This window comes from Mustela nivalis, assembly GCF_964662115.1.
Source record: "Mustela nivalis genome assembly, chromosome: 2".
NCBI lineage: Eukaryota > Metazoa > Chordata > Mammalia > Carnivora > Mustelidae > Mustela > Mustela nivalis.
Window position 1 is genome coordinate 107,936,548 of NC_139021.1, and position 19,368 is coordinate 107,955,915.

At 39.3% G+C, this 19,368-nt stretch overlaps 1 pseudogene across 1 annotated transcript in view; it reads right to left on the reverse strand.

Annotated features, from left to right (window-relative positions):
* Positions 1–19,368, reverse strand: part of LOC309859334 (contactin-associated protein-like 3B) — a 35,750-nt pseudogene that overhangs the window by 14,445 nt on the left and 1,937 nt on the right. Inside the window, exons 3-8 of the transcript in view lie at positions 9,592–9,762; positions 8,465–8,683; positions 5,795–6,035; positions 5,019–5,249; positions 3,684–3,817; positions 2,791–2,878 (exon numbers count right to left, since the gene is read on the reverse strand). The product of the transcript in view is annotated as a contactin-associated protein-like 3B (transcript). The remainder of the gene's footprint in view (positions 1–2,790; positions 2,879–3,683; positions 3,818–5,018; positions 5,250–5,794; positions 6,036–8,464; positions 8,684–9,591; positions 9,763–19,368) is intronic.

The window sequence follows — 19,368 nt, forward strand, 5'->3', positions numbered from 1 at the left end:
CTTCAGACAATAAACTTCATTGATGAATTTCAACTTCAATTTCTACAGCTTTTTGACTAGACCATTCTTGAATAGAAACATTAACATCTTTGATTCCATGCTACTGCTCTCTACAGATGAACTTGCAGGAAAATAAAAATGTATATGATAAAATGTATTATTCTCCTTTTTTATTAAATGACTCCCTTTATATAAGGTAGTTTAGTTATTAAATCAGTTTCCATAACCCATGATATATCTTTTTACAGTTAATACATTCAAAGCTAAATTGTCTTTAAAATGTTTGTCAATTTCACACTTCCTGCTGGCAACTTCCTACCTTATGCCACAGTCACTTCTGAAACTGCCTCATCTCTCCTCTCAGAGCCAGAGTCACTGAGGGCAGGCAGTTAGTTGTGTGTGTTATGTTCCTTTTGTTCCTTGACCCTATCTGTCCTCCTGGCTGGGAAGAGTGCCCACAGAAACCTGCTCTAGCAACAAAGGAGGGATGACTCTACTGGGGGCAGATGGGGCCATCCCTGCACTCACAGACCTCACCTGCACGTAAGTAAGCTGAGCTCTGAGGCTTGCACACCCCTAAGATGATCTACTCCTCACTCTGTTCAAGCCATGAATGGTAACTGTCAGGCCAGAGAGTGGAGCTCAGTAGCACGTAAAAAGTGAGCAAATTCTTTTCCACTTGGATATTAAAAATTCCTTTCCACTTGGATTGTATAAAAAATTATACTATTCAGCTGACAGCTGAAGCTGGGGTTCCATCCCACTGTTCTGTGAAACTCAACTAAGCTCTGACTTTTTAGGAACTTCATAACCTCTTCCTGCTAATTGTATACTGTTATTCTCATGGGTCAAAGCCAGAGGAGAACCTTATCTCTTTCTATTGTTTTCCCAGTTCTTGTGGTTTTTCTATACTATGTCACTGTTTTTGTTTTGTTTTGTTTGGTTTTGGTTTTTAAATTTATTTGACAGAGAGAGAGATAGTGGGAGACAGAACAAAAGCAGGAGGAGTAGGAGAAGGAGAAACAGGCTTCCCACTGAGCAGGGAGCCTGATATGGGGCTCGACCCAGGACCCTGGGATCATGACCTGAGCCGAAAGGCAGATGCTTAATGACTGAGCCACTCAGGCAAACACCCTCCCTCCCCCCTTTTTAATGCCACTGTTCTAAATAGAATGAAAAAAAGAAAACCTTACTGGGTGTTGTATCTAGATGATGAATCTCTAAATTCTACACCTGAAATTAATATTACACTGTATGTCAGCCATCTAAAATTTAAATAAAAACTTTAAAAAATAGAATAAAAAATCTACTAATATCACAAAACATGGATGTCCAGAAACACCTAGAAAACACACCTGAATTCATGCATTAGAGACTAAGCTATTCCCCTCTCTTTCCCATGGGCTGTTTGAGCTACAGACTTCTCCCAGCACTTGAGGGGAACAACTGTGCTCATCTGCATTTCTGTGCCAGCTGCTGGAGGCCCACTCTGCACGTGCAGAGGGGGCAGGAACGGCAAGCCACAGCAAAGCCTTTCTGCCAACACATCATGGGGCCTGACTCTTTATCCACACTAAGGCACAGTTAGAAAGCAGGAGCACCACTTTGGCCCAAAGTTGGTATCCATTACATGATGCCAAGACTGTTTTCACAGCAAAGAACCCCGGGACCCTGCTTCACTGGCTTAACCTGCAACTGTAACTCCCAGGACCAACACAGAGCTTCCCATCCCCTCTACCATCTAAATGATGTGCATCTGCATTTACCATTTACAAAGACACACTGCGATCTGCCCCATTTCCTCTGAAAAATAAGAACTTATAATTTTATTGCTCATCGTCTTTTAGAAAAATGTCACCATTTTAACAGTTACTGTGCTTCTCACCCTATTTTGAACATGGGCTCATGGGCTGTCTGTAGATTCCACCATATGTAGGATGTTTTACGTGCCAGGGATGGAAGAAATGATCAAAGAATCAAGGTACAAATGGCTGAAAAGGTAGTAAAAAGTCCATGAATTATCTCGGACCAACACAGCCAGATGAGTGTCATGTACCAGAGCAGAAATTCGACCCAAGACTACAAGAGGATTTCTCCCAAATAACTTTAGATATTGATAGCACGTACAGTTTACAATATAAACAATTAAAAGGAAAAAAATACCTTTCAAATTTTTATTTCAATCTAATTCTTGGTGACAAGGGGGAAAACAAAGGCATAAATAATTTGATGCTTAAGTAGTCGGTATTCTTTTACCAGCCCTAAAGCGGGTGTGGAGGATCTTCAGATCCTGACCTTCCAGGTGTAGCTGGGAGCACTGAACACATCTCAGAGCAGAGCCCAGCCTACCACCAACACATACTCACTTGCCCAAAGAAAATGTAAGTCCTTTCTTCTTAATATAAATCCATATTTACTGTTGGGTGATTTCTGCATTTGACCCCTGATTAATATACAATTGTAAACGTGACAGCTGTTTTGATTTTGCCTTTCCTCAATTGTTAGAAAAATACCAAGTTTCATTCTGCTTGATTACCAAGTGAGAGGGCACATGTGGAGACACTTCTCAGGGGTCACTGTGGCTCACCTAGCAGACAGCCCTCCCTGGTGATTACAGGCACACTTGGACAAAAGGGCTGCTTCTACCTTGATTGTCACTTGCTGGGAAACCATGAATACGACAAGGAGCTTCTTTCAGCCTTATGAACCCTTCCCCTGTTTGCAACCTGACACTTCTGATCCATGTCAGGGGGTTGGGTATGGGAGTCCGATGTTCTTTCTGACACTTACCTAAAATTGTCCCCAACATAAGGGGTTTGACAGCATTGAATTCTGTCCCTGACGACAGGACAACTTGTCTCCTTGCATTCTGGTTAACCTATTAAATATTCCACGAGAAGCAAACATCAAAATGGCAAGTAATTTTGGTGGATAGGAGAATGGGAGTCTGAGGGAGACCAAGGAAAATGGTAAAAACAAGCCATACATTCGTGCTGTTACAAAGGTGAAATGGTTTCATAGCAATTGTTTTAATACCTCAGATTTTACACCACCCCATTGCCTATTCTTTCCCCTTTATTTGTCTTCATGGTTTAGGGATCCGTAATTGGTACGATTTTCACAAAGAAATGCAATAAGCTATTTCAAACCTTAAAGCTTTTACTTATTTCAAACAGAAATTAGTAACACAAGCCACAAAAAGTATTACTGGCACAGATTCAATATATAAAGGTAATTCTTCAAAACCCAGTGACAATGAATAATTGAAACATGGAGGCTTTTAAAAAATGTATTCCCACTTTCAGCAAAATCTTGCTTTTCCCCTTGTGTTTACATTTCTGCCATCTTTGCTCTTTTGTACTAAGATGGAAATAGGCTTTCATTCTTGTTGGAACATCTCCAGTAATTGCTGGGAGAAACTGGCAATATTCCCCGACCTTCGAGGACAGCTTGGCATTTTCAGTGGTCAGATATTAACAAAAACCCTGTCAGCCTCTTGCTAAACAAACAAATGACACTGCTAAAGAAAACACTTTGACTACATTTTCTGTCCCCAAGACTTTCTGGGAAGACTGATGAACATGTATCTCTGTTACTAGGATTTATTCTCAAAGCCTTGCTGGAGGTCATACACTGAATGCCACAGGTTTGGTTACTGTGGCTGCTGTGAATCTATCTCTTACCTCTACAGAGACCACCGCTGCTTCTCTGTGAATCGTCACCTGGTGAAGCTGCCCATCAGCAAAGTTTTTAAAACCAAAGTTAAAAACATCAGGTTCTTGGTGCCTGTCCAGCTTATACCTGATCTGCAAACTTCCTAAACAAGACCAAAAAATGACATTTTTAACTAAAGTGGAATTTTATAAAAACCATCAATGCAGGTTCTAAAGCACATTTTATTTTTATTTATTTCCTATAATTTGAATTTATTGAGCATTTGCTTAAGGACACTGAGGGTCTCTATTCCTGGAAGAGTGATCGTTTATGTGCTATTCCAGGGCTGAATTCAGAATCTGATTACACTATTTTAAAAGTCAAGACCAAATGGTCTTTCCCCAAGTTCTTCCATTTTCCTTAACAAAAGGAAAAAATTCTAAGTTAGGCATATGAGAACTCGGAGCTAGGCTTGAAGTTAATTATTCATGTGGTATTCATAGTATTAAATGGCAAAACCTCAAGCAATATTGCATTTTCAGTTTCTATAAGCATCACTTCTTTTAATATGACTTATTTTAATGCATTTTAATGTATTGCTGACATTTGCATAAAGAATCTTTTTGCACAACTAGAATTTTTTCCCTTATGTTTCTGCCATAATCAAGAAACAGAAGAAAGACCAGTGATTTGCTACAACATCTAAATCTCCTGATGTCCTTCACAGAGATGCCCACTGCCCCATAGCCCTGTACTGCCTGGAGAAGATCTTCCAGAAAGTAGGTCCCTGCCCTTCCGCCCTGTGAAGCAAGGTTACAGCTTGAGCTAATGCTTCATATGCAACATCTTGGAAAGACTTGTGGCCATGAGTTGGGTACCTCTCATCCCACTTTTCTTCGTATGTAGATATTGCCATGAATGGCTTCTCGGCCACTGAAGAGTAAAGAACAATGCTATTCATGTGATGCATAGGAATCGTGGGTTTTAGATAGCTTAATATACTTCTTTACTTTGCTAAGAAGGAGGAGGAAATATTTTCCATGTACAAAGTGAGCTATCTTGTTTCAGAGTGAATTGCAGAACTAATTTATTCACATACAGATGGAAAGACTTCCCAGAATAGCAAGAAGCCTAGCAGCACATCAAATACCTAAAATGATCAAACTTCCATGGAGGGAATGTATCTTAAATATAATCATGGATATGTGAACTTTAGTAATAAACACTTGAGGGTTATCATGAACTAGTGTTACAAGCATGGCAAGCCATGCAATTGTGTTTCCTTTTTGTAGTTAAACACCTAAAGGGTCCCCCTCATTGTGGTCCTTATTTTCTAATTCAGCCTCCTCATTCTCGACACTCACCATTGGGGGTGAGGATCACGGACAGGTACTCCTCGTAGAAGGAGCTCACATAGAGGAGTAAGCTGGGTGTCCCTCTGGTCCGGAAGCTCAGTGTGGCCATTTCTCCAGCCAGCATCAAGCCCTCATGAAGTAAAGTTGCAAAGGAGCTCGAATTCTTGCTGGTGGTGTAGTTAGAATGTTCCTGAAAGTCGTAGATAACAAACGAGCCAATTCCAAAATACGCAGAAATCTCTGGAATGATACTCATTTTTGTTATGTTAGCACGAAGTCAAGGCAAGGCTCTTCTCTATGTGTATTTACACACTATCTCTAACCCTTAGTCTCTCAAGACAGAAAACAAGAATGTCACACTTTGCTGTTTTTTTTTTTTAATTTAGAAATATTTCTGATTAAAAAGGTAATCAAGTATGGATAAAAAGATAACTTATCCCCGTGTATATTCGCATGATGTTGAACTGAGTAACAATATTTTATTATGGCCCACAAAATGCTTCATCTCAGAGTTACACAGCATTAAACGCCAAGTGTGAACATATACTTAGAGTTATTGTCCATCTCAGTGTCACATGAATGATGCAGAATCCAACAGAAGTCATCACGAGCTTCTCAAGAACAGAATCATAAATGGACAAATTTGGGAGAGAAACAACTCTCCTTTACCCAATCAGAGAGATCCGCCTTATCCTTTTGTAGAGAAAGGGTCAAATGCCAGAAACAGGAGGCAAAGACCCACATAAGGTGCCTCCCTCTCCCCATCCTGCCCAGGGCACACTCACCGCTCTCGCAGAATGGCCCGTCATACGCAGAGAAGGCACAGTTCACAGGCAATGCCCCTGGGTCTCTCCCTACATCTCCCTCCATTGCGACACAGGTGTCCATAGCTGCTGCAGTGTCCCAGGCAGCCTGGGTCCACTCCTGGCGTCATCGTGGCCCTTTCTTCCAGGTCCAGGGCCAGCCCGTTCAACCGCAGTGACCGAATGCACCCCAGGAAGCCTCTCTGTCTGGTGGCTGTCCCGCCTACAAGGGAAACAATTACAGCCGTGCCCTGGGGGTCTCGGTGGCATTTCCAACTGACATCCAACTGTGGCCAGACCAAGCCCTTCAGAAAGGCGACCCACCCGAAGCTTTACAAACACATGCGATTTTGAAAACCTAGGCTGTGATCTCATACTAAGAATCATCAAATGGTATTGAATAAATCACGGATGGAAATATTTTTAAAATTGAACTTGGTAAATATTTATTCTAAAAAGTACTTCTTCAAGTTCTATTTAGAAAGATTTTTACAGTTTAAAGTTGGTTCCTTCATTAAAAAAAAAAAGAAAATACCATCTCTCCTTTTTAAAGTTTAAGTGTATAAACTGTGATGGGCACAATAAAGTTAAATAGTTGAAAATCTTTGCAATATAATACATATTACAAATTTGTAACATGCAAATGTATATAAATTGTATAGGGTTAATATGTAGTATACATTATAATTCATATATGCATTTGTCATATATATTTTGTTATGTGTTTGTTATACACTTGTTGTATATAATATAATGCATACATTACATATAATAACAAATTATATATGTAATACCATCCTTTTTTAGAAATGCTCCCATTAACAATGACATGAAAAGGGAATTGAGGAGCAGGCAAAGAAAGAGAAAGCAGGGGTGACATTAAAATCCAGAATCAGGCCTGCCTTGCTCCAGGCTGCTGGCTCTGAGGTCAGGAGGGTAACAGTCACTGAACACTGAGTAGCTCTCTATCATGCCTCACATGAGCCTAATCTCAAATCTGGGGGTGCGGGGGTCACCTGGAGTGCTTGCTTCTCCTGGGGTTCATTCCCAGGGATTCTGACTCGGTGGGCCTGGGGCGTAAATCAGCATTTTCCACCAGCTTCCCATGCTCTGGAAACATTGTTTTCATGAGGATGTCAATTCCATGTAGGTGTTCATGTCAACTTTGTTCCTAGAAATTCCATTCCTTGGTCCTCAGGATTACAAATCAGAAAACAGAATTGTTTAATTTGAGTAACAGTCTGATGACTTGACGTGAAGCCTTGAAGTTTTCTGTATCATGGGTTGTGCGCACACACACACACACACACACACACACACAACTACCTGCATTGTACAGCCCCCAGAAGCTGTAGGTGTCCTCTGGCAAAGCAGACTGCAGGCTAATCTGTGATTTAGATTAGTTCCTAATTGGACCAGCTCCTTATTTACTTGAAAACACATGAGAAATGACCAAGGAAGAGTTACCTTAATTGTTTGCTTGCTTTACAAATTAGAATAGAGTTATCTGAAAAGTAATGTAGCAAAACTTATCTCTCCCTTTGAGAAAAAGAAAAAACATGGATAAGGAAGATGTGGTCCATATACACTATGGAGTATTATGCCTCCATCAAAAAGGATGAATACCCAACTTTTGTAGCAACATGGATGGGACTGGAAGAGATTATGCTGAGTGAAATGAGTCAAGCAGAGAGAGTCAATTATCATATGGTTTCACTTATTTGTGGAGCATAACAAATATCATAGAGGACAAGGGGTGTTAGAGAGGAGAAGGGAGTTGGGGTAAATTGGAAGGGGAGGTGAACCATGAGAGACTATGGACTCTGAAAAACAATCTGAGGGGTTTGAAGTGGTGGGGGGTGGGAGTTTGGGGTACCAGGTGGTGGGTATTATAGAGGGCACAGATTGCATGGAGCACTGGGTGTGGTGAAAAAAATAATGAATACTGTTTTTCTGAAAATAAATAAATTAATTTTAAAAAAACAAGATAGCAGTCTTAATAAATAAATTAATTAAAAAAATAAGCAAGTAAATGAAAAGGAAGACTTCCACTACCCAGAGCTTTCATCCCTGAAGCACCAGCATTGAGAATGGCGCCAGCCCAGTTTTGAACCTTGTGTCTGCAAGGACTGGGAATCAGAGGAGGGTGACACAGCCATATGAGTCCTCCTTTGGTCTGTGTTAGAGGGGGCACAGGAGAACTCAGACACAGTCACACAGCGGATTCCCTGACTGCACTGAAAAGTGAAGCCAGAAGTTCTAGATGAAATTTGCTAACAATTTTATAAATAGCATTGATAAGAAGTCACTAAAGCAAACACAGGTCATCAATACTGTTGAGGTCCAGCCTGGAAATCCACCCACTGGGGACTGGGTTTCTCTTCTATTTCAGTTTCTAGACTACATCACTCACTCTCTCTGGACCTCCATTATCTCATCTGTGACCTGGGAAATCTATGGAAACCATGATCCCGAAAAACACACTATGGAAACTGTATTAACAACCATCTGTGGAAAGAGCCTGACTCTTCCTAGAGCTCTCAGTCTGTGGTGCTGGCAGGAGTCACGTGCACCTGCTGCCATCATGGCTGGATGACTCGAGTCTTCTCTGTGTCCACCAGCACAGCCCAGCCAGAGGGCAGCTACACTCACCCACAAAGAGCTGGCTGTTGAGCTGCAGGCGGGTATGGCCATCCACGGGTGCAGCTTGTGTCTTGCTGGGGAGCTGGTCCACTTGAAGGGTCGCCTCCTTTACATTCCTCTCGGCCCTCATGTGGTGCCACCGGTTGTCATTAAAGGGAGTGGGAGACTGCACTGTGACCTCACATTGCCCATTCCCCACATCGAAGGAAAAGGTCACTTCTGTAGGAGCTGCAAATACAGAGAAGAGAGTAGTGTGCTTCATTCCCCAGGGAGGAAATTCAGCCTCAAGAGACAAGAGGGCAGCGGCAGGACACGCTCCTTATGAAAGCAGACGGTGACACTGCTGCCGACCAATGTCATTCTGAGCTGGCTAGGAGGGCAAAAGAAATGTGTGTCCCGAGGGAAGAAAAACAAAGCCATTTTACCTGATTCCCCCTCAGACAATGCTCCTCATCTTGCTAAACCTTAAGGAGTAGAGATCTGTCCCCACCAGAGAGAAACTGGTCTGTGGCCTGCCTTCTTATATATCAGCGAATTTATTTCAAGGTGGGGGGAATCCTCATGTACTTTATTTAAAAAGCCCTCTGTGAAATTTTGAAGTAAGGAACCGAGCCTTGCTACATGCATGAACAATGTGGCGAGTCAATTACATGAAATGATTCTGCAATTTAGGGAGTAGTTATCGAACCAGTTTGGTTTAAAAGATCCTTACTACACACACAGGGCAGCACAAAATTGGACAGACTGTGTGTGTTTTGTGAATCACTGTTTACCCTCTATTGAAAATAAGGATTTAAAATAATGGAGCTTTAGGTGCTCCTGGGTGGTACAGTTGGTTAAGCATTCGACTCTTGGTGTGAGCTCAGGTTATGATCTCAGGGTCATGGGATCAAGCCCCGCACTGGGCTCCATGCTCAGTGTGGAGTCTGCTTAAGATTCTGTCTCCCTCTCCCCCCCCAACCCTGCTCTCTCTCTCTCAAATAAATAAATCTTTTTTAAAAAGGTATTAGAACTTTAGTTTGCATTAAAGGAATACAAGTGACAAAGAAAACATAGCAGTACTTTGGGAATTAGGTTCCCAGAAGGGTTATTGCTATATACTGAGGCCTGGTGTCTTTGCCCAGAAGGCAACTCACTGTGCAGCTCTAGCCTGATGAAGTCTGTGATCCCCAGGTTCTCTACAAACACCCCAGAAGGTGCTGTCGTCTTAAAAAAGAAAGAAACATCAGCACTGAGCTCTCCACGGAGCATAGGGAAGTGAAAGTGTGAGGTCTCGGTGTTGAAGGAAGCGGAATTCCAAAATGAATCTGTTTCCCCCCCAAAAAAAAGACAGTGACAATAGCAAGGAAACAGAATAATAACCATATTTTGTATTTCTAGTAATTTTTTTTACCATTATTACCATTTTTACCATCATTAAATGCATTCATTATCTATGCAAGCCTTCATTTGGGGGTTCTTCCAAACATACAGCCACAATGTGAATATCCAGAGAGTGACTATTTCAAGGATTAAGACAGACAAGCCTGAAACTGAATGGACAGATAATCACTGGAAATACCCTGTGTTTTTTAGAAGACAATATTATTTATAGATTACCATTAAGTCAAATAGACTTTGGGGGGACATACAGTTAGATGAACTTTAATACACGTGTAGAGTTGTATAACCACCACCAAAATCAGGATAAAGGACAGCTTCATCTCCCCTCCTCCCTCAGGCTGTTCTCTTACAGTCACACCCTCCTCCTGCCCCTAAGCCCTGGTCATTGTGATCTACAGTTGTGCCTTTTCCAAGTGTCATATAAATGGAATCACACTGTAGGTAATCTTCTGAGACTGGCTTCTCTCGCTCATTGGAATTCAAGATTCATTCAGTATGCCATGACTTATTGCTGCTCTATCGTCCTTCATTGTGTGGATCGGGTCTCCATTTCTTTGTCACTGGAGAATGTCAGTGTGGTTTCCAGCTTTGGTCATTCACAAACAGAGCTGCCCTAAACATATCTGCTGATCACACGTGTATCTGCAAATAGTTCTCTTTCTTGCTTTCCAATCTGGATGCCCCTCCTTCCTTCCTCGGTTGCTGCACTGGCTAGGACATCCAGTGTGACTGAAGTCACAGAACAGAAGTGATGAGATTGAATATCCTTATCTCGTGCCCACTGCTGCAGGGAAAGGGTTCAGTTTTTCACCAGTAACCATGCTGCCAGCTGTTCTGTATGTAGATAATCTTTATTAGGATCAAGAAGTTTCCTGTTATTCATAGTTTCCTAAAAATTTTATCATGAGTGGTATCTGATATGAATGTATCATGTTAGTTAATGATATAATCATAGTAATTCAAATGATTGTGTTCATATCAGTTGATGCAGAAAAAGCATTTGATGTGATTTTTCTTCTTTCAACTGTTAATATGGTAGATGACATTGATTGATTTCCAAATATGGTCAACCCTTAAACAACAAGGGAGTTGGGGCACTGACCTTTGCACAGTTGGACATTCACATGTAACTTTGGACCCTCCAAAAACTTAACTACTAATGGCCTACTAGACAGGTTGACTGGACACCTTACCAAGAAGCATCAACATTTGGTTAATACATACTTTGCATGTTATATTATTATATACTGTATTCTTACAATACAGTGAACTGGAGAAAACAAAATATTATTAAGAAAATCACAAGAAAGAGAAAACACATTTATAGGATGGTACTGTATTTATTGAAAAAACTCTGCACACAAGTGGACCTACCCAGTTCAGACCCATGTTTTTCCAGGGTCAGCTGCACTGAATCAGCCTTGTGTCCTGGGGTAAACCCCAGTTGGTGATGATGTATTATTCTTTTAATGTTCCTGGATTTTTTGCTAATGTAGTTGAGGATTTTTGCATATGTATCTGTGATGATGCTATTCATAGTTATCCCTGTCTTTTTTTTTTTTTTTTTTTTTTTGGATTTTCTTTGTCTAGTTTGGTATTGGGGCAATGTAGGGCCCTCATAAACTGTTGGAAAGAATTTCCTCTGCTATTTGCTGAAAGAGATTGTGCAAACACAGTGTTATTTCTTCTTTGGTGGAACTCGCCAGTGAAGTCATCTCTGACTGAATTCAATTCTGTCAATACTTCTGGGTCTCTACTAGTTCAATTTATCTTGAGTGAGTTTTAGTAGTTAGTGGTTCTCAAGGAATTAGTCTGTTTTATCTACATTGGAGAACTGATATGTGTATAGTTGTTTGTGGTATGCCATTATTATCCTATTGATGTCTGTAGGGTCTATAGTGATACTCCAGCTTTCACTACTCATATTGGTAATATTTCTCTTCTCTCTCTCTCTCAACAATTTTGCTAGAGATTTATATATTTTATTGTTCTTTTACAAATATTTTGTTTTTATAGATCTCTGCCTTTAATTAATTTCTCTTATCTTTATTATTTCCTTCCTTCTGCTTTTTTGAATTATTTTTTCTTTTTTTCTAATTTATTATGGTAAAAGCTTAAATCATTCAGTTGAGATCTTTTTCTTTCACAATACAAGCATTTAATGCTATTACTATCTCTCCCAGCACTGACATAACTGCCTCCCACCACTGATATATTGTATTTTCCTTTTCATTCAGATCAATATGTTTTATAATGTTGAGACGTCCTTGACTCATTTAATATTTAGTAGTTTGGTGTTTAATATTTAATATTATATTTAATATTTAGTAGTTTGGAGACTACTAAATATTAAATATATTTATACTATACTATATTTATATACTATACTATATTTATACTATTATATTTAATATTTCTAAGTGTTTGGAGACTTTCTCACTCTCTTTGTTCTTTGTTTCTAGTTTAATTCATTTATGTCAGGGAATGTATTTTTGTGTGATTTATTTGATATGTGCTCAAGTTTGTTTTGTGACATAGAATATGATGTATCCATGTGCAGTTTAAAAGAATGTGTATTTTACTGTTGGTAGGGTGTTACATAAATGTCAATTAAATTCTGTTGCTTTGTAGTGACATTAGGTTTTATGTACACTTTGCTTGTTTCCCCTGTTTTAGTTCCAAAGATTAATGAGAGAGGAGTATTTGATTCTCTAATTATAATTGTGATTTTGCCTACTTCCCCTTTCCATCTTGTCAGTTGTTGCTTTATGTATTTTGAAGGTCAGTTATCAGTGTACACATTTAAGATTCTCATGTCTTCTTGGGGCGCCTGGGTGGCTCAGTGGGTTAAAGCCTCTGCCTTCAGCTCAGGTCATGATCCCAGGGTCCTGGGATCAAGCCCCGCATCAGGCTCTCTGAGCCTGCTTCCTCCTCTCTCTCTGCCTGCCTCTCTGCCTACTTGTGATCTCTGTCTCTCAAATAAATAAATAAAAATCTTTAAAAAAAAAAAGATTCTCATGTCTTCTTAATTGCTTTTTGTATCTATTAATTTTCTATGCTTTCAAGCAAAAATTTAATACAGAATGTCCAGCATTCTTTCAGTTAGTGTTTGTGTAGTATATCTTTCCCTGTCGCTCTTTTTAAACTTATGATATCATTATATTTGGAGTGAGTTTCTTGTACAAAGTACATAGTTGAGTCATACCCATCTGTCCTTTAACGGGTTTGTTTGGACCATTTATATTAAATATAAATGTTGACAAGTTCAATTTAGTTTTACCATTTTATTATTTTTTTCCTGTTTCTTAGGCTTTGTTGTTCTTTTCTGTCTCCTTTGGAGTTAAACATTTTTTAGTATTCTATTTTTGTCTCTAGCAGTTCCTTGGTTAGTTATTTTAGGAGTGACAATATATACACTTAACTTTTCAGAGTCTGCTCAGAATCTGCATTTTAACCACTTGGACTCCTATGTCAAAACCTCGCCAACAATTCTGTCAGTTTACCAAGTGCTCTTCATTTATTGCTGCCAAATGTATTCCATCTGTACAAATTAAGAGCTCTATGAAATAATGTTGTATTTTTTGCTTTCAACCAAAGGTATATTTAAAATAACTCAACAGGAGAATAGTCTATTATATGTACCCCAATATTTACCATTTCTCAAGCTGATTTTATACCCCTGAGATCCCAAATTTCCTTCTAATAGCATTTCACTTCTGTCTGAGTCTTCCTTTAGAAAGTCTTTTAAAGTATCTTCTGGTAAGGAATGCTTTTAGCTTTCCTTCATCTGAGAATTTCTTTATCTTCATCCCTGAAGGAGATTTTTGATGAATATGGAATTCCAGACCAACAGTTCTTTACTTTTAGCCCTTGAGAAATGTTTTGCCACTTCCTTCCTGGCTTCCATATTTCTACTGAGAAAGTCATGGACTTATGAGTAGGAGTTCACCTACAGATGATGCATCACTCTTCTCTCTGGTTGATTTCAAACATTCTTCATTGCCTTTGTTTTCAGCAGTTTAATATTGATGTGTCTGGAGGTGAATTTGAGCTTATGTTTCAAGTTCATCCAGCTTATCAAGTCTGTTTTTTGCCAAACTTGGACAATTTTCAGCCTTTTTTCTTTCCTTTTTTTTTTTTTTTTTTCAGCACCACACTATTCTGTCTGCTTCTGGATGCTCAATTACATGAATGTTAGATCTTTTGTTGTTGACTCAGAGTTCCCTGAGGCCCTGTTCATTTTTAGATTTTTTTCTTTCTTTTGATCAGATAAGTCATTCCTATCATTAAGGCCACTGACTGTCTCATCTCAGATCCACTATTTGGCCCACCCAGGACATCTTTTATTTCAGTTTCATATTTTTCAGTTCTAAAGTTTTCATTTAGCTCTTTGGATATCCTATTTCTTTGGTGAATGTTCTTTTTCTATTTCTTACAAAAGTGTTTATGATCACTTGTTAGAGTTCTTGTGTAATAGCTCTTTTAAACTATTTATCAGTTCGTTCTAACCACTGTGTCACAATTGCATTAGTAACTGTTGATTATATTTTCCTAAGCCAGCTTAGATTTTTCTGGTTCTTTGTAATTTTGGATGACTTCCTATATATTTTAAATATTATATTAATAAATTCTGGGTTTTGTTTAAATGTTGTGGAGCATGTTGATTTCATATATATATGCATAGGCATATATAAAAATTTTATTTTATTTATCTTTTTGTAAGACAAAGTGTTGTTTATTTTCACAACAAATAGCTTTTAGACTAGAGGGTAAATAAAATATATATAAATAAAAATAGAATAAATGCTAAATATATTCTTAGGTATGGCAGAGAATTGGCAATGAATGAACAAACCAACAAATTGCAGAAGTAACAAACATGCTATATTTAAAAGTTGAGGATTTTTCATGATTTTCCATGTCTGGACAGATCTCAGAGTTATTGTAAATAATAAGAGTATGCAACCATATTTGAGCACCTTAGATAAGAGCATGAAATGTATTGACTGGAGTAAATCCTGAGAAACTCCACACCCTGTCACTTCATGTGTGCCTGATCTGGAGACTCATCTGCAAAGATGTCTGAGAAAACAGCTTGGAGGTAGTATAGCAACAAAGCTATACCAATCTATATCTTCAAGAATTTTGGATCATTCCTGTTCATCTTCACTTGTGTTCCTGCTTAGACTCCACTAAGAATGCCTGTTGAGCTCAAGGTCACTCAAGCATGGTATATATTTTGTGGTTTCCTTGTTAAATGTCAGACCAATGGAAGTCAGGACACCTGTTTTCTCATTTCAAGAGGAGACTCAGTTCTTTTTACAATGTCACAACATTCCAAAAGGCTTTTGCATGGCTTCACGTGAGTTCTGAATCATATTATATAAATGTAGGCATGGCTTTACATTACAAGTGTATAATAAATGTGTTGTATTAATATATTATCTTTTCATGGAATTTGTATCAATTTAGAACACACTGTAAAAGTTACATTATATGTTCAAAAGCTTTCTTAACTTCTAATACACTATAGTCTATGCTCTCAGGACAAATATAAAAGGATCAAGGTTCTCAAAGTAGTTTTGTATTCAATTGGAGGATTATTTTTCTTAAGTATCATATGACTAAAATTAAAATTATTTTTAGAAAATTGCCATACGCCTTTAGGCTTCAAAAGGTCTCATGTATTTCTACTTTCAGTTCATTTTTTTAACATCTAAGTTTTTCAAGTGAGAGGGTATTTTTTAAAGTGTATTTATTTTCTAGAGGCTCAGCCATTTTCTTTTTTTTTACTGTTTTTTTTTAATTTTTTAAAAATTTCTTTTCAGCATAACAGTATTCATTGTTTTTGCACCACACCCAGTGCTCCATGCAATACATGCCCTCTATAATACCCACCACCTGGTACACCCATCTCCCACCCCCTTCCCCTTCAAAACACTCAGGTTGTTTTTCAGAGTCCATAGTCTCTCATGGTTCACCTCCCCTTCCAATTTCCCTCAACTCCCTTCTCCTCTCCATCTCCCCATGTCCTCCATGTTATTTGTTATGTTCCACAAATAAGTGAAACCCTATGATAATTGGCTCTTTCTGCTTGACTTATTTCACTCAGCATAATCTCTTCTAGTCCCCTTCATATTGCTACAAAAGTTAGGTATTCATCCTTTCTTTCTTTCTTTTTTATGATTTTTTTTATTTTTTTAATTTTTTATAAACATATAATATATTTTTATCCTCAGGGGTACATGAATCGCCATGTTTACACACTTAACAGCACTCACCATAGCACATACCCTCCCCAATGTCCATAACCCCAGGGTATTCATCCTTTCTGATGGAGGCATAATACTCCATAGTGTATATGGATGGAGCACATCTTCCTTATCCATTTGTCCATTGAAGGGCATCTTGGTTCTTTCCAGAGTTTGGCCACAACCTGAATAGACTGATATCTAGTAACAAGATTAAAGCAGTGATCAAAAACCTCCCAAAAAACAAGAGCCCAGGACCTGACGGATTCCCTGGGGAATTCTACCAAACTTTCAAAGAAAAAAATAACACCTATTCTCCTGAAGCTGTTTCAAAAAATTGAAGCAGAAGGAAAACTTCCAGACTCTTTTTATGAAGCCAGCATTACCCTGATCCCCAAACCAGGCAAAGAACTGACCAAAAAGGAGAATTTCAGACCAATATCCCTGATGAATATGGATGCTAAGATTCTTAACAAGATCCTAGCAAACAGGATCCAACAGCATATTAAAAAGATTATCCACCATGACCAGGTGGGAGTCATCCCTGAGTTACAAAGATGGCTCAACATTCGCAAATCAATCAATGTGATAGAACAAATCAATAAGAGAAGAGAGAAGAACCACATGGTCCTCTCAACTGAAGCAGAAAAACAATTGACAAAATCCAGCATCTGTTCCTGATTAAAACACTTCAAAGTACAGGGATGGAGGGAACATTCCTGAACTTCATAAAATATATCTATGAAAGACCCACAGCAAATATCATCATCATCCTCAATGGGGAAAAGCTCGCAGCCTTCCTGTTGAGATCAGGAACACGACAAGGATGCCCATTCTCACCACTCTTGTTCAACATAGTATTAGAAGTCCTAGCAACAGCAATCAGACAACAAAGAGAAATAAAAGGTATTCAGATTGGCAATGAAGAAGTCAAACTCTCCCTCTTCGCAGATGACATAATTCTTTATATGGAAAACCCAAAAGACTCCACTCCCAAACTACTAGACCTCATACAGCAATTCAGCAACATGGCAGGATACAAAGTCAATGTACAGAAATCAGTGCCTTTCTTATACACTAACAATGAAAATACAGAAAGGGAAATTAGAGAATCGTTTCCATTTACTATAGCACCAAGAACCATAAGATACCTGGGAATAAAACTCACCAAAGAGGTAAAGGATCTGCACTTGAGGAACTACAGAACACTCATGAAAAAAACTGAAGAAGACACAAAAAAATGGAAGACCATTCCATGCTCTTGGATCAGAAGAATAAACACTGTTAAAAAGTCTATACTGCCTAGAGAAATCTATACTTTTAATGCCATTCTGATCAAGATTCCACCTGCATTTTTCAAAGAGCTGGAGCAAATAATCCCCAAATTTGTATGGAATCAGAAGAGACCCCGAATCGCTAAGGAAATGTTGAAAAACAAAAATTAAACTGGCAGCATCACGTTACTTGATTTCAAGCTTTACTACAAAGCTGTGATCACCAAGACAGCATGGTACTGGAATAAAAACAGACACATAGACAAGTGGAACAGATTAGAGTGTCCATATATGGACCTTCAACTCTATGGGCAAATAATCTTCGACAAAACAGGAAAAAATATACAGTGGAAAAAAGACAGTCTCTTCAATGAATGGTGCTGGGAAAATTGGACAGCTATATGTAAAAGAATGAAACTAGACCATGCTCTTACACCATACGCAAAGATAAACTGAAATGGATAAAAGACCTCAATGTGAGACAGGAATCCATCAGAACCCTAGAGGAGAATATAGGCAGTAACCTCTTTGATATCAGCCACAGCAACTTCTTTCAAGATATGTCTCCAAAGGCAAAGGAAACAAAAGCAAAAATGAACTTTTGGGACTTCATCAAGATCAAAAGCTTCTCTACAGAAAAGAAAACAGTCAAGAAAACAAAGAGGTAACCCACGGAATGGGAGAAAATATTTGCAAATGACAGTACAGGCAAAAGGTCGATATCTAGGATCTAGAAAGAACTTCTCAAACTCAACACACACAAAACTGATAGTCATATAAAAAATGGGCAGAAGATATGAACAGACACTTCTCCAATGAAGACATACAAATGGCTATCAGACACATGAAAAAATGTTCATCATCACTAGCCATTAGGGAGATTCAAATTAAAACCACATTGAGATACCACCTTACACCAGTTAGAATGGCCAAAATTAGCAAGACAGGCAATGTGTGTTGGAGAGGGTGGGCTGTCTCTAATGGCAGTCCAGTTTTCAAAGCCTTTGCAGCATGACTCAGCTCTGCCTCACTTGTGCATGACCCAGTGGCCAGCCTAGGTCTTGGGTCTATAGTTAGGACCAGATCCATGCATGTGTCTCTCTGAGATGAGCCCAGGACTTCATAAACAACATGTAGTATGCTTTCCTGAATGGCTGCCTCCCTCTGCTCTTCTAGGTACTTTCTGGTTCCCTGGTCTCCCTTGTCAGTCACAGAACTGGAAAACAGGCTCTACTGAGACTGCTCTGTAATGCTCTCCTATGCAACTGTACCTGGTCCATTGCGAAGCGATGGGTGAGTGGAGGAAGAGAATAAAAATAAGAGGAGTCTTTCCATCATCTCTGAGCCACAGCTGCCCTATGCAGGGCAAAAGTCCCCTTCTGAAGTCCTGGCTCTTGTGCGTTCCCTGGGCAGCTTCTGCTGTTATCGTTATGGGTCTGCCTAGATAGAAAAAGAGGGAAATGGGATTCCTGCCCTTCCTGAAAGTTAGGAACTTTCTGTTCCAGCCTCTAGCCAGGGCTCAAAGGCTTCTCATGGAACTTCTGTCCCTGACCCAGTGCCCACGTCTGGGTTGACCGACAGATACTGGAGGGAAAAGTAAATGATGCCTTCTGGTTTCTCCTCCTTGCCTCTCCTGGCTTGCTAGAGCCCTGAGATAACTGTTTCAGGCGTGCTGCCCAGGTTTCATAGGGGGACTCGTGGGAGAAGTGAGGTTGGCGTGCTTAGTTCGTCCTATCCGGACACAGAGTGTGGTCTGCTGTCTAAGGTCATGAGTGGGAAGAACAATTCTTCATACTATCTTCCATCAAGGCATGTTCATATGTTCTTTACACTGTGACTATCCACCTCTCAATATTTTTGTCATCTGAAGTAGGAAACTTCCATTTTCTGAATGGCAAATCTCAGAAATGCCAGGATTTCTCCACATGGCAACACCTTCTATGTGACCCTGGGAAGGGATGGCCACCGCAGCCTTGGTAGATGTTGAATTTTGGCCTCTTCTCTG